Here is a 16137-nt window from a genome sequence, read left to right as displayed (position 1 = left end):
GTACGGGCGCGACACTGAGGGTTGCGATCCGTTGCCGGACACGAAAAAAGACAAAAAGGAAAAAAAAAAAAAAAGATGTGCATATTAGAGGATCTTTGAGCCTAAAGAAATCCTGTAGTTTCAGGAAAAAGGAGATAGTTCCTTTTGTTGAACAAAGGAAGATGATAAAAAATTCTGTAACAGCAAAATAAACTATTTCTGAGGTCTAAAATGTCAGGATATAAAGCGCTTTAATTTCTGACATGCTGTGGGATTGCATTTAAATTTTCATTGGCTAAAAGTGTTGAGGATTTTTTAAAAATAGAGACATCTCTCAGATTTTCTAATGGACATTAATGGAAATATAGGACGTACTTTACAGAAAAATGCGTGTATAGTTAACTTTGTTATAAAATATCTAATTATTAAATGATAAACTACTTGGTTAGATGAAACTGGCATGTAATCATGGATGTTTTAAAAACAGTTCTTCTGTATACTACTGTTCCACATCTTTAGCCCTTATTGCTTGTAGATAGCTGATACCATAATAATTTGCTGTAATTTACTGATTTTTTTGAATGAGCTGCCTGCTCTTTTTAACATGTGTTTGTCTTTTATCTGTAATAAAGATGATGTCTCCTTGAAGAATCAGACCATTCCTTCTGCAGTGCAAATCTATACAGCAAGATGCAGAGTGGCCACTTATTATCTGGGTACTCTGAAGAAATCGAACACAAGACAGATTGAAAGGTGGGACAGTCATTCTATAAAATATACTAGAATCACTGCAATGTGCATTCAACCATAAAAGGGAAGGTGGAGCCCTTACCATACTCAACAAGATTGCCTAGAAAAATGGCCTGGATAAATCAAAATGCAAATGGGTAGATGAAGGGTAAATGATGCAGCATTTAATTTCATTTTAATATTCCCTCAGCACCTTGTTATATATCATTCAAATGTGTGTCTCTTCATAAGCACTGGTGATTGACTTCTTGTGAGCCCATGCAATTAGAAATTCACAGAATCCAGAAATAGTGTCTGAGGTCCAATTCTGAAGATGCTTTTGCTGTAGGAACAGAGCTCATACAGTTTTATGCCAGGAAAGAAGAGAAATTCAGAGATGAGAATTTTCAGAAAAAATGCTTAAACTTTGCCAGTTTAAAGAGAAATATTCCTTTTCTAATTATTAACAGTTTCCCAGTGAATCTAAAATACTGAGTGTTCATGTTAAGAAAAATGATATTAAGAATCACTGGGGTACAGATTACATTTCCAGTCCTATACTTCTATGACTAGACATGGAGTATGATTATTTTACTTGGAAAAAAAAAAGCTGAAAGGTACTGTCTTAAAACCTAACTAAGTTTCAAAATCCTGAATACTGTATTTCATCTCCTAATATAGTTTAGGATGATTTTCGGTTATGTTTGTAGAAGACATATTCAAAATAACCATCTGGTGGTAATAATGGCAAAAATCCTTGTAATACCCACATTAATCTCATTTCATTATAATCCCTCTGAACAGTAGGGTGACTTGCTGATGGTCACAAGCCAGAAGCTTGTGATTCTGAATTCAAACCCGGATTCTGATGCCAGATACTAGCTCAACTTCTTTATTTAATATATTAAATTCTGCACTTTAAAGGTTACATGGTTTATCTAATTTTACATAAGTAGTAAACTTGTAAATCCCATTTGGAGCATGACTGTTGTCAAGTAATTTAGTTCATACCCAGTCATACAGCTTTACAAGTACAACGATGACACTACAACCTGAATTTTTTTTCAACATGTAAAAGAAAGAGAAACGACAAGTGAATTTTGGACTAACACCAAGATCCCTGTGAGTTTTCTAACACATGAAACATAATACTGATAATGATTAATGTGGCTAACTTCTTCCTTCTATTCATAATTTAAATAATACTTTGTTTTCTATTCTACAGCAACATAATAACTATAGAGGAAAAATACTGATCCATGTGGGCAAAATTGCAGAATGTTTCTTCACCCTAGGAGGTTTGTTGCTTCTGATATTTTAGAAAGGTGGCTAGAAAAAGGGTGGTTGGCGGAGATTGTGATGTGGCCCTGCTGTGAGTTGCTGAAGGTACAAACACGCTGGAAAGGAATTGTAATTTGTGGATAGTGCTTGTGCTTCTTGTTATGAGATTTTAAAAACAGAGTTGTTTCCTATAATTATGCCCAGCAGGCACAGAACTTACTACTTTAGTGCTTGTTCGAAAACTTTACTAAGCATTGATTGACCCTTGAGAACAGCCCAGAAAACAAATAGAAGGTACAGATCTCAACTGAGCATTCTATGTTTACACATGGGATGAAAAAAGATCAGAGGAATGAGCCTGAAAGGAGATCTGTATGGTCAGAGGTGGAAGAGGCTGTGGGAGAAGCATGGTGTATGTTCTTCTTCTGAAACAACCCAAGAATTAAGCCACATGGACCTGTTAGCCTAGAGCAGGGTTTCTCAGCCTTGGCACTTTTGACATTTTGGACCAGGTAATTCCTTGTTTGGGGATGGGCATTAGCTGTCCTGTGCACTGTAGGATGTTTAGCAACATTGCTAGATGCCAGTAGCCTCCCTCCCCATGAGTTGTGGCAATTAAAAATGTTTCCAGATACTGTCAAGTGTTCCCTGGGGGTCACATCATCCCTGGTTGAGAGCCATTGGCCAGAATAAACCAGTTCCTTTTTATAGAAGACAAATATCTTTCTGTCTGTCCAACTTATCATGTACACTATAAGCCGGTACATTCTATACAGCACCACTCACTGCAGGAAGAGACAGGTATAAGCTACACATACCATCTCAGCCAGTTTAATTCACTCAGATGAAATGTGCATGCTCCAGGGGGCAAAGTTTTTGTCTGGCTGGAATACCTAATGTCCAGAAGAGTGATTGCTCATCAGTGCACAATAAATACTTGTTGACTTGGGCAATGGATGTGTGATTAAATATTTCCTAAATTCCTGACTAAAAGAACATAACACATCTGGTTATTATTCTGCATAATTACTACAAAGACCAACTTACAAGGTTGCATCAGAAATTGATCTATGCAAATGAAGCTGTAATGATATTATTAAGTGTACAAAATATTTAGTTATTCAAAATCGTTAGGGCCTTAAAAAAGGGAGAAATAGAACTAATTTCTAATGAGAAGTAATAGATGATTATCAATGATTATCAATAACCAAGGGTAGTTTAGATACAGTAATATGATGCCATTTGCTTTGAGTTATTAGATTAAAGGAAATCTTTGCAGTAAAAATGCTAAAAGAAGGATTAACATTTACGTTTTCTAATTACAGTTCAGATCTCTGCTTTCAGTCAGTTAAAAAACTATTGCTGTGATAAATTGTGATACATACTGGCCCAAGAAATAAAGTCCTGAAACTGTGTGTCATGTGGTCTGAACCTATCAATGTCTGTAGTTTGTTCTCCTATTACTCCTAACTGTTCATCAAGTCCCCAAAGTGCACTATGTCATTTTCACAATCCAAGAGATATATCCTCATGTATGGTCCTCCAACTTGTTACTCACCTGGTGAACTACTCGAATAGGGCTTATAAAGACATTGCAAGGAATACCTAATTTTAGGAGTTGGGACAAACTAGTGAATAAGAGAAAGTAGAAGCATTCAGGAGGAAAATCACAACAGCAAAGTGCCTTGAAAAATCATAAAAAGGGCGTTTAAAGAAAAGACCAATTAATAGTACCCAACAACACAGGGAATTTAAGGAGGATGGAGAACTATTAAAAGACTATTGGAATTAGAGTTTAGAGGTCACTAGACACTTTTAAGAGAACAGTTTTACGAAGTGGAAGCCAGATTACAAGGGCTCGACTGGTGAGTAAAAACTGTCTTTTGGAATTTTACAGTTGAAAGGACAAAGACAAAGAAATAACTCAAGGTAACGAGGCAAAAGCAGCTGTCCTTGAATATGAAAGATCTACAAATTGCCAGAAGAGAAAAAGATTTAAAAATTGTAAGTTAAAAAGGAGGTCATTTATGGGCCACAGCTTTAGAGGAAGAACATGGGGGTGGAGTCAGGTGGGGTTGGCCTGAAGAAAGAGAAAAAGGAAGAGTGAAAATAAAGATGTTATGAGAAAGGGAAGACGGAGTTGGCAGGAGCACAAACTGAACGTCCTTGGTCTTCACATTCAGTAAAAACCAAGGTCATCAGTTGAAAGAGAAGATACTGAGGGCCTTGGGGGAATTACTGACGTCTGGAGCCTGGAGCAGGAAGGACTGCTGAGTGGCAGGGAAAGACTGTCGGTGTCACATGACGGGACTCTATAGTGGTTCCCATCACGTGACCTGGTCTGTCACACTTAGCAACTTGGGAATGGGAATTGAGAAGTCAGATTGTGGGATCTGAGGACTATTTAAATATAAATATCAGAAATCTAGAAAGGTAGAGGGTTGATATGGAGAGTAATGAGAAGAAAAATAAAGGGAGAGGAGATCGTATTTTGAGTAGAGAGTAGCATATGTACCATGTAAATAGAAACACTATAAGAAATAACAATGTGATATGCATTCGATCATGTTTATATTGTCAGTACTTCACTTTCTGCTAGCATGAGGCATTCATACTTATAAATTTCCTTTGTATGAAGTATTTTGTTTTATTTTGTATTTTTTAATTAGTCCAAAAGCAATGTAATTATAAATTCTAAAGCTTCAAAATATTCTGGGTGTCCAGGCCTGTCTAGTAATACTGTCCGCTCTGTTGCTGCAGTGCCATATACACCCCATACAATTTAAATTTGAGTTTGGAATCAGTAATTGAGTGTGTAAGAAAGTTTTATACTTGTTCTATAAAAGTTGTTATTGTATAATGTTGATTCATTGATATTGTTAATATTTTCAAAGAGAAATAATGATTTGGTTATTTTAAGAAGTACAATGGTGGAAATACAAAATGGTACAACTTTTATGGAGGGGAAGTTGGCAATATCTGACCAAAGTATAAATCTTTGGTAACCCTGGTCTCTGCAATCCCACTTCTAGAAATTTAGCCTGAAGATACACCTTCAGAAATATAAAATAAAATGCATAAAGTAAGTCATGTTCGCATAATATTGGGAAAAAAAACAGGTAAATGCTAAATTATAGATTGGTTGAGAAAATCCTGATAGACCCATAAAATAAAGTACTATGAAGCCATAAATAAAAAAGAATAAAGAATATCTCTATGAACTGATGTGGAGTTAGTTTCAAGATACGTTGTTAAGAGAAACACCCATGATGGTATATAGTCTAAGGTCAAAAGAGAATAGTTTAAAAATGTTGAGCTTGACATAGTAACTTTGTTGTTAGTACTGCTAATGGTATAGTAATTCTGAAACTATGTTTTGTGTATAAGATAGAGCAAATGGTAAATATATTGATGTCACAAACAATTATCTCACAGTAGGAGATGTTCATACGGAATAGAAAAAGTGGGGGAAAATCTTGTGATGTTGGATTTGAGTTGGAGGTATAAGTAAAGACTCATTATTAAAAAAGAATCTAGCTCTGTTTACCAAAAAAGACTAGAAGAATGATATTTCCGTGAAAATGAGCATATTTTGGTTTCCAAATACCATTCCCCACAAAAAAAATAAAGTCCTTGTTTCTAAGTCTGAGACAGGGTAGGTGCAGGGTAGGCATAGAGCACTTTACTGTGTCAGTAAGCATTTACCCAAAATCTGTTGGGGACATGGCAGAAAGTCACAGGAGCTAGTCTTCATAGGCTCCCACTGGACAAATTTGGGACACTGTGAGCATGAAATAGAAAAACGATGGCAATTAATTACAAAAAGTTAAATAAAAAAAGGAATCCATGAGCCCATGATGATACTATTAAGTAAAAAGAAGAGAACATTCTTTTTTACAGTAGAAGACTGTCTTAAAATGTAGTATATCTACACAATGGATTACTACTCTGTTAGAAAAATGAAATGAAATACTAGCACTTGCAGCAACATGGACGGACTTAGAGAAAATTATATTAAGTGAAATAAGCCAGGCACAGAAAGAGAAATACCGCGTGCTCTCACTTGTTTGTGGGAGCTAATAAAAATAAATAAGTAAATATACAAACAAGCGGGGGTAGGGTTGGAAGAAGACACAATAATCACAACAATTCCTTGAACTTGCTAAGACAAGGGAACAAATACGATGTTGCTGGGGGAAGAAGGGGGATGAGGGAGGGAAGAAAAGGAGGAATGGGTAAAGGGACACAAAAATCATTGTACATTGTATATTGTATATTGATAAATTAAAATAAAAAATGTAGAAAAAAAGGATAGAATTAGAAACCACCTTTTTGTAATAGCCAATATAATAAGTGATTCAGGCAAGGGCCAACTGATGCTAAAAACACTCAGTAAAAGGTATCTGGGGAACAGGACGTTAATTATAAAGGTAGGAGATCATCATCACAGTTCTGCCACTCAGTCTGAGGAGGATTAGACCTCGTGTTTCTGCACCCCTGAAAATCTACAGATGGTGCCATTATTTACTTCAATATCTTCTTTTCTAAATCAATTCTGTATTTTCTGAACTCAATTTAAGCAGTCTAAGGACAAATAGTGTGATAATAATCAAATGAATGACCCCTATCATTTTCAAATTGAAATTATTTAAATAGTGCATCTGTTTTACAGAGTTGAGTGTGGTGGCAGTACTTCTCTGGGCCTTTACAAGCAATGTTAATGTGTACATTTCTGGAGTGGTTTAGATATGTTTATGGCTGCTGATAGAGAGGTAAACCAAAGGCCTTCATGGGTTCTGCATGGATGAATCTCTTAGTGATTCCACATACAAATGATGATCAAGTTGATGAAGTTGTCTGTATTCTTGCCTTTGCTCTGTAGAAAAATAAAGTAGCCAACCCACAAAACTAATTTACCATGGAGATTCAAATAATGAATTTTTGTGGTAATGGAGAATTTCATTGCCAAAAGTTTGAGTGTCCCAAATAAGCTATCTCTAAAATTACTTTAAAATATACTTTAAAAGAGATCTTCAATAAACTTGAAAGTTGTGCTTTCATAAAAAATTTAAGAAGGGTTCCTGATAACAGCAAGTTGATTTATTCTACTTTGTCAGCAGGCAAATTAAAGTCTCCCAGCTAAGTTTGCCCATATGACCTTACAGACAAATAGAGACTAAATACAAGTCAAGTCAAAAGTATTTGTTACATTATTACTATACTGATGAGCATACTGTGAGGGATAAAACCCAGAGCACCAATAAAATCATGGCAGAAAATATCCATTACTTTCCTGTGATCAACCAGGCCTATGTCGCAGATGTTATTTTCCATTGTGTTTCTATTAGAACTAAAATTGAGTACAGTGTAAGTCCCATTATTTCATGGTTCCTTATTGCATTAATTTTGATAGAGGACAGGCTAAATCATGTTTCTCAGAGCATAACACATATAGAAAACAAGCTGGATATAACTCCATTAGCTTAGAAGTGGATCGCAAATCAAACCCCTCCAATGTGATTTTCAAAGATACAATAAAATGCTTTTCATAGAAGGTTGCTGAAACTGTGATGGATATTCATTATAAAATAAAATAGGTTCTTAAAGAGCAGAAAGTACCTGTGAACTAACCAAACTAACCACTGGATGGCATTGTAACTACATTAGAATGTCTTGGCAAGACCTTGTATCTGTCTGCAAAAACTCCCAGTGTTCGCAGCAAGCTCCAATAAGATGACGCCAATTCCTGTTCCTAATTATAAAGTGTGGAAGGAATATAATCCTTTCAACATCCCAAAGTGACTAGGCAATACCGTTCAGAAAGACTGAAAATAATTAAATTATGCCACCACTGTACTGTCAACAGTTCCCTAGAGCTTTTCTCTCCAACCATTGTTTCCTTAATCCTTGCGATTGATAGTTCCCTACTTCTTTTTTCTATCTACACTGCTCTTGTTTCCCAGGCCCATCACCTTATTAGTATCTCGTATGTCATATGTTATTGAATGCCTGCATTTTATTGCACATTGTAGTACATCCTCAAATCTTTCTTCAAAACTCTTTCTACCTTTTATTAACTAAAACACAATTTAATTTCCCCAGATGCTTCCTAGCCTATTTCTCTCTGAAGCCAGGAGAATAAGTCAGTAGTATTGTCGTCTGATACTTCTACCAGATGATTAACCACCAGCACTTACTTTAACATTTACTTTGTCTGTGTTGTGGTATTTAATTCTTCATTAGTGACACCAATAACTTCTAGGATGTGTGTCCGTCATCTTCCTTCACTGGCTTACACTGTACTCTGCCAACATCCCAGAGGCATCCTTCATGATTTCAACATCCGTTGATGCCCCCTGCCATTTGGTCCTCAAAATTCCTTTATTTTTTTGGTTATAATGATTTTCATAGTTACAGTTTGGGTTTCATCTGTGGACATTGCTCTTGTTTCCATTTTAAACATTCTGAAATTTCTCTCTCACTATATAGCCTTCTGTCTTCTACTTTTCCCTATAAACCTGTTCATTATTTTCCTCTTTCTCTACTCCTTCTGGTCTGACACAGACACTGGTTTCATTTTTCTAGCAACTGAGCATGAACCCCACAACGTCTATTGTAATGATACGCTATTTTCATAGAATGCCACATCCACTGAAATATATATCACATGTGCTGGCTAATCTTAAACACCTTATGATGTGTTCCTTAGCCTTGCCTCCTAAATATTAACAAAGAAAGTCATAAATCACACAAAGTTCATTACAAATTCTTCTGGACTTTCTACCAGGATCCTTATGGAGCCCAGTTCTTTCATCTTGTCTGTCTAACTTGTATTCCTCTTTTAAGCCTGCCTCAAACACTTTCTCCTCTCTGAATTATTTCCTGATCTTTCCAACTATCTGGGATCTTTCTTCTTTGAACCACACACACGTTGTCTCTTTTAAGATGGGAACACTTATTTTCACTTCTCATATTACAACTGAGTGAAGGGGGAATTGCCACTGCACTCCCTAGAACAAAAAAATAAGAGAGCAATACTTCTATCTTTTTGGCTCCTTTCCTCCATCCATCCTCTCAATGAGAAATTACTGACCTGACTGATGAATTTGGGAGAAGGAACTGAACATATTGTTCCAGGGCATTTAAGGTTCTTGATACCTTTTGCCTGCATGCAGACAGATAGGCTACATGCTATTCTATTGGATGTCAGTGACTTTATAGGGGTACAGTCTGCTTTTATAGGGGAGCATTGCAGATTTGAATTGCAAGCTTAATGCCATGAACTACATTGGGGCTACATATTTAAGCTCATAGTGCAGTTGACCTGCTCCAAAAAGCTGCTATTATTATCTGTAGCAGCTTGATTCCTTGGTCTACCTCTCAATTGGTTCTGGATTCTGGAGTAAAAGCTAGAGATGCTATTAATAGGTTCCTTAAATTACAAGAGTTTGTATGCCTTTCATGCCATATTATTTTATTCCTTGGGTATCTTTCTTACTAGATGCAAAAATATTTTTATGAGGGCAGGAACTCTTACTGATCTGAATTACTGGCAGTAGCAACTTGACACATATTCGTTGATTTGAACTATGATGCCAATGTAAGAAAGGCATCTAGACTTTGAAACCCTGTATTGTTGTCAAATGATCACAGCACTTTCAAGGGAAGATGCTGCTACCATAGACTTAAGAGAAAATGTCTTACTCTGTTAAAATAATAAAGGAAAGAAGTTGCAGAATAGCGGAATAGTTCACAGAAGTTCCATAATGAAAACTGGTTACAAATGAGAACTATAATTCACTAGAAAGTTGACAAATTTTAAGTGGTGTGAATGGTATTTCTAAGTCATACATTCAATTCACAGCATTATAAATACCATCATATAAGATTGTTCCTGCATAACTAACCTCATTTTTCAGGAAAAAGAAAAAATCTAAGATAGAAGAAAGCAAAACCAATAAAATAACAAAAACAATAATAGCAAAAAGCTTACAAAAGAGACCTAGCTAATTTTTTTCCAATTACCAAGGCCTGCTTTTAACTAGATATTAAAGTTATCTTAACATAATCACCCAGATATTGTCTTCATATTTTTTCACAATAATTTAATTCTGTCTCATTTAGAAAATTGAAGCATTATAAAATGAAGTCTCAGTACACCTAAAGTTTGGTTAGCCAATGTATACATTTTATGTTTGAAAGAAAATTTATAATATGGGATGTTTAAATATCTAGTTTAAAACATTTAGAACCATTTTACAAGCAGTAGTTGCAAAACTCCAATGAATTAAAATTTTGTAAATTTAAGTGTTAACATCTCTGTTTAAAAATTACTCAGACAGTTGGATAATTCATTTTGAATTTTCAGCTTTTATAGAATTTTTCTTTATTGTTACAGAAATCAAGAAAAGAGATATATAGATATCCATGGTGTAGCAGGAAAAATCAAGATAACTTAAAAGTAAGTGATGTTTTTAAATCTAGAAATTGTAACAATAACTAGCATTTATTGAGCATTTATAATATGCCAGATACTTTGTAAGTGCTTTCTCAACATGCTATCATTTAATACTTTTACTAAAACAAGGAGAGAGACATTATTATTATTCTCATCTTACAGATGAGGAGACTGAAATTTGGAGAGACTACATAGTTTATCCATGTCACAAAGCTAGCAAGGAATAGAGCCAAGATCTAAACCCAGGTGGTCTAACTCCAGAGCCCACAGTTCTAATCACTCTTCCACTTTACCCTCCTCTGGAAAATCATGTCATGGTTTTGGCAGACTGCCTTTGCTGAATGAAACACTGAATTATGAAGAGAATATAAGGAAAATAGTAATGGTAACTAATCTGAAAGACCTATTTTATATACAATAAAGTGATTAATATGAAAGTCAATGATTCTTCCTCTTCTATGGTTATTTAGTAGAAGCAAGAATCATCTTCCTTAAAATCATTCTGCTCATTCCACTCTCCTCAGAAGCATGTATGGCAAATCCCAATGATGTCCTTTCAAAACTGCGGCTAGATTTGGTCACATTGGTCAAATCTGCTTAAAGCTTTTGCAGATGAATTTGAGCCTTCACTGATTCCATCTTCTTCCAGAGAAGGCTTTAAAATTTTGGTCTGTACTACCCAAAGCAATCTACAGATTCAGTGCCATCCCCATCAAAATACCAATGACATTCTTCACAGAAACAGAAAAAAAAAAAAAAATCCTAACATTCATATGGAGAAACAAAAGATCCTGAATACCAAAGCAATCCTGAGGGGAAAAAAAATTAATAAAGCTGGAGGCATTATACTACATGACTTCAAATTATACTGTAAAGCTGTGGTAACCCAAACAGCATCCTACTGGCATAAAAACAGAAACTCAGACCAATGGGACAGAACAGAGAACCCAGAAATCAACCCACATACTTAAGGCCAACCGATCTTTGAAAAAGGCACCAGGAACATACATTGGGGAAAAGACTGCTGCTTCAATAAATGATGGTGGGAAAACTGGACATCTGTATGTAGAAGAATGAAACCAGACCCATACCTCTTGCCATATACTGAAATCGACTGAAAATGGATTAAAGATTTAAATATAAGACCTGAAACTATAAAACTTCTAAAGGAAAACATAGGGGAAACACTTCAGGAAGTAGGACTGGGTAAAGCCTTTATGAATAAGATCCCAAAAGCACAGACAATAGAAGAAAAAATAAACATATGGGATTAGATCAAACTGAAAGCTTCTGCACAGCAAAAGAAACAATTAACAGAGCAAAAAGACAACCTAAAGAATAGGCAAGAATATTTGCAAACTGCATCAGAGAAAGGATTAATAACAAAAATATATAAGAAACTCAAACAACTTAACAGTACAAAAATAAATAATTCAATTAAAAATGGGCAAAGGAGGGCCAACCCCGTGGCTCACTCAGGAGAGTGTGGTGCTGGCTGGGAGCGCAGTGGCGCTTCCGCCGCGGGTTTGGATCCTATATAGGGATGGCTGGTGCGCTCACTGGCTGAGTGCGGTGTGGGTGACACCAAGCCAAGGGTTGCGATCCCCTTACCGGTCACAAAAAAAGAAAAAAAAAATGGTCAAAGGAGCTGAATAGGCATTTCTCAAAGGAAGATATATGAATGGCCAACAGACATATGAGAAAATGCTCGCCATATCACTAAGCATCAAGGAAATGCAAATCAAAACCACATGAGATATCATTTTACCACAATTAGACTGGCTATTATCAAAAGGACAGAATAACAAATGCTGGTGAGGATGTGGAGAAAGGGGAATACTCCCACACTGTTGGTGGGACTGTAAATTAGTGCAGCCATTACGGAAAACAGTATGGAGTTTCCTCAAATAACTATAGAACTGCCACATGATCCAGCAATTCCACTGCTGGGTATATACCCAAAGAAATGGAAATCATCATGTTGAAGGGACACCTGTACTTCCATGTTTATCACAGCTCTGTTTACAATAGCCAAGAGTTGGAACCAACCTAAATGTCCATTGGCAGATGTCTGTATAATGAAAATGTAGTATATATACTCAGTAGTACATTACTCTGCCATAAAAAAGAATGAAATTCTGCCATTCACAGCAACATGGATGAATTTAGAGAAAATTATGTTAAGTGATATAAGCCAAGCACAGAAAGAGAAATACTGCATGTCCTCAGTCATAATTGGGAGCTAAAAAAACCCTTAATACATAAAAAAGAAAGAAAGAAACAACAATCACAATAATATGTTAAACTTTCAAAAGGACAGAACAGAACAGAGGTTACCAGAGGAGGGGAAGGAGGAGCGGGAGGAAGGGTTAGTGATAAGTTGGTAAAGGGCCACAAAAAGTAGTTATATTGTGCAATGCTGAATGTACTAATTATCCTGATTTGAGCATCATATATGGCACATGGGTATTGATACTCAATGCAGTACCGCAATATGTACAATCAATTATGTTTCAATAAAAAAATAGAAAAAAAAGAAATAGCTCAAATCTTCTCTAAATCATTCTGCTCACAGATTCATGTGATAATAAGCAAGTAGCCAAATAAGATTGCATATATTTCTATTTTTCCCTGCACGAGTTCTTTTATTCTCTTTAGATTTTAAAACATTTTTCAGGCCATGTATACTTTACACTTCTGGAAGTCAGGGATGTATATATTTTGTAGGTGTCCTCCAGTGACCAGTAATACATTTAGTGCACTTTATAAAATTTGGTAAGTATAGCTGACTGCTGCTATTCTTGTGTGAATTTTTGGAGCTATATGAACAAAGAATACAAATTATCTAAAAAGAAAATGAGGCACTGGAATTAATGGGTTAATATTTGTAAAGAGTTCTAAGAATGGCATTTTTAGAAAGACATTTGCAAATGGAGAAAATCATAGACTTCCTGCTGTTCCTTGATTCATCCATAATTTCATTGGGACTCTCATTTAAAAGTATCTACATTGTTGAAAACCCATTTAATTTCCCATTCACAAAAGCATTCAACTGGTGATTGCTGCAAACAGGGAAAATTGCTGCTCAAGTATTCAAGGTGCCTTGAAAAGAATATTGAAATCTTTAAAGATGAGGGAACTAATGGCCCAAAAGGATATGGAAAAGCTATTTAGAAACTTGACTATTTATTATTATCACTGAGGCTTAGTTAAATTAGAAAATGTTATCTCCTAATTAAGGCAAACCAATAGATAATTAACCTCTCATCTCCTTTTATCTTATACACATTTAATAAACAATACTCATAGCTGGTGTGACCTCAAAATCACATCCTTGCTAACCTTAAGCAACATGGTAACCAAACCCAAGTTTAAATACGTCTTAGGACAAAGCTCTAGTTTAAAACATTTCTTTTGGCTGGCTGGTTAGCTCATTTGGTTAGAGCATTGTGTTGGGTGGTGTCGATAACACCAAGGTCAAGAGTTCAGATTCCCAATAACATCAGCTGCCAAAAACAAAAACATTTATTTCAATAAAAAGACTTCAGGAAATTGTTATTTTCTAACCATAACAAATGTTGTCTCTTATCTTCCCAGTGAGTATATTAAAAAAATTTTTTTAATGTACATTTAAAATTAAAGTGTTAAAAAAAGTCTTTATACTGTGAATAGTAGTAATTTTCTAGTAAGAACTAGCAATATTCTGTGGGAAAGAGACAGAGTAGTTAAGTTTAGTGCTATGTGTCCCATCTTTGTCAGATTGAAATACCACTTGGTGGATTTATTAAGAATAAAGACTACTGGCACTGAATAATCACTAACTTTTAAAAAACGTGTCCCGAATGAATGTCAAGGATTCGCCTGCCACAGTTTTGGTCACTTCCGTTCATTATAGTGTTGAATCCTCACAACAACCCAATGAGTTAGGACTTTCCTCACAGATGAGGAAACTGAGGCTTGGTGAGGTAATTTGGCAACTTGGCATTCACTCAAATAAGGCTTTAACCAGATCTCGTTGACTCCCCTAGGCTTCCTGTCTCTTCACAGGTCTGAAGGAATCACTAGAAGACTAAGAAGTTAAGTGCATATATATGTGTTAGACCATAACATAGTTTATTCTGAGTTCTTAATGTTTTAATTCCAACTTATTAGACTTTGGGGAAATACAGCTACAAATATTTGGTCCCTGACATTTAGTCTTTTATTTATTGATTTATTTTATAAAAATAATTAAAAACCATTTTCTACATAGTAAACTCAATAAGTTTCAATAATATACATTGTATGTCATTTGACATTCATTTTATATTTCTTCATAGTAAAAATTTTATGTTTCTCAAGTATATGAGCTTCTTGAGAAAAGGGAAGGAAATATATACTTACATTCTTTTGTAGTGTACATTTCAATTCCATACCCAGTACACACACAAATGCATGCACACACGCACACACACTGACACACGCTCTCCCACAAATCAGGACATAGGACAAGGTTTTCTATACAGTGAATATTCAATAAACAAGTATTATTAATACTAGGTATTACGTTTAAGCATTAAAGTGCCTTATAACACAAATTTCTGTTTTTGGTTTATTTCTTTTATATCCTGTAGAGACCTAAAGCATGCCCTACCTCGTCTTTAAACTGTAAGATGCTCGAGGCCAGGACTTAGTTCATCACTTGTCCTCCCCTCTTCATAGGACAATGAGATGGTTACAAGAGTATTTAACAGAAGAACTCGCTGTAATTGCCAATCCTTTATAAATAGATTTTTTCACTTAAAGAATTGTATTTATTTGTTGTAAATGCCATTCCTTTATCTAATACAATATTGTCCTTCATTGCTTACAAAGCACTTTCACTATAGATCTCATTTTGTTTGAAATGGTTTATAGAACAGCGCTGCAGTAGAAATTATTATCCTTGTTTTACATATAAAAGAGTGAGACCCGGAAGAAATAAATGTAAATGATTTGCTCAAGAGAACATGGCTAACAAAACTCAGATTTTTCAAACACCAAGTCCAAGGGTCCATCCTTGCAATGCCATGTCTAAATCATTTCCTGAGAATTCAACTAACATATGTAAGGCATCTGAAGTGCTTTCACATCCATCATCTCACTGGATCCTCACAAGACTTAGGGAGGTAGGTATTTTTATAACTATTTTAATATCAATGCATTTCTAAAAATAGGAGGAGAACATGTCATCACCCAGGGGGTAGGGTTGTTTGTGATGCTATTGAACTACGACAAGGGCATCACATTACAAAAATAAAATTAAATAAAATTTTGGTCTAAAGACATGATCTAGTTAGCAATCCAATACTCTATTTTTTCTTTCTAAAATATTCTTTTTCAGAATATTACCTTTGTCTCCCAGATAGCCTCTTTAGTGTATACATCAGGATACAAAGATATTTCTTTCTCTTTTTTTTGTGAATACATTATTTAATTAATTAATTAATTAATTTATTTTTACATTGGCTTTTGAGCTGTCTTGGTTATTTTTTTTTTCGTTAAATTTTTATTTTGTCAATATACAATGTATATGATTATTATGGCCCATCACCGACACCTCCCTCCCTCCTCCCTCTCTCCCCTCCCCCCCAAGAATGTCCTTTCCGTTTGCTTGTTGTAACAACTTCAAAAAAGTATAGTTGTTATATCTTCTCCCCCCCCCCCCCCCG

This window comes from Galeopterus variegatus, unplaced genomic scaffold, assembly GCF_000696425.1.
Source record: "Galeopterus variegatus unplaced genomic scaffold, G_variegatus-3.0.2 Scaffold246, whole genome shotgun sequence".
Lineage (NCBI taxonomy): Eukaryota > Metazoa > Chordata > Mammalia > Dermoptera > Cynocephalidae > Galeopterus > Galeopterus variegatus.
Note: the sequence above shows the minus strand (reverse complement) of the source record.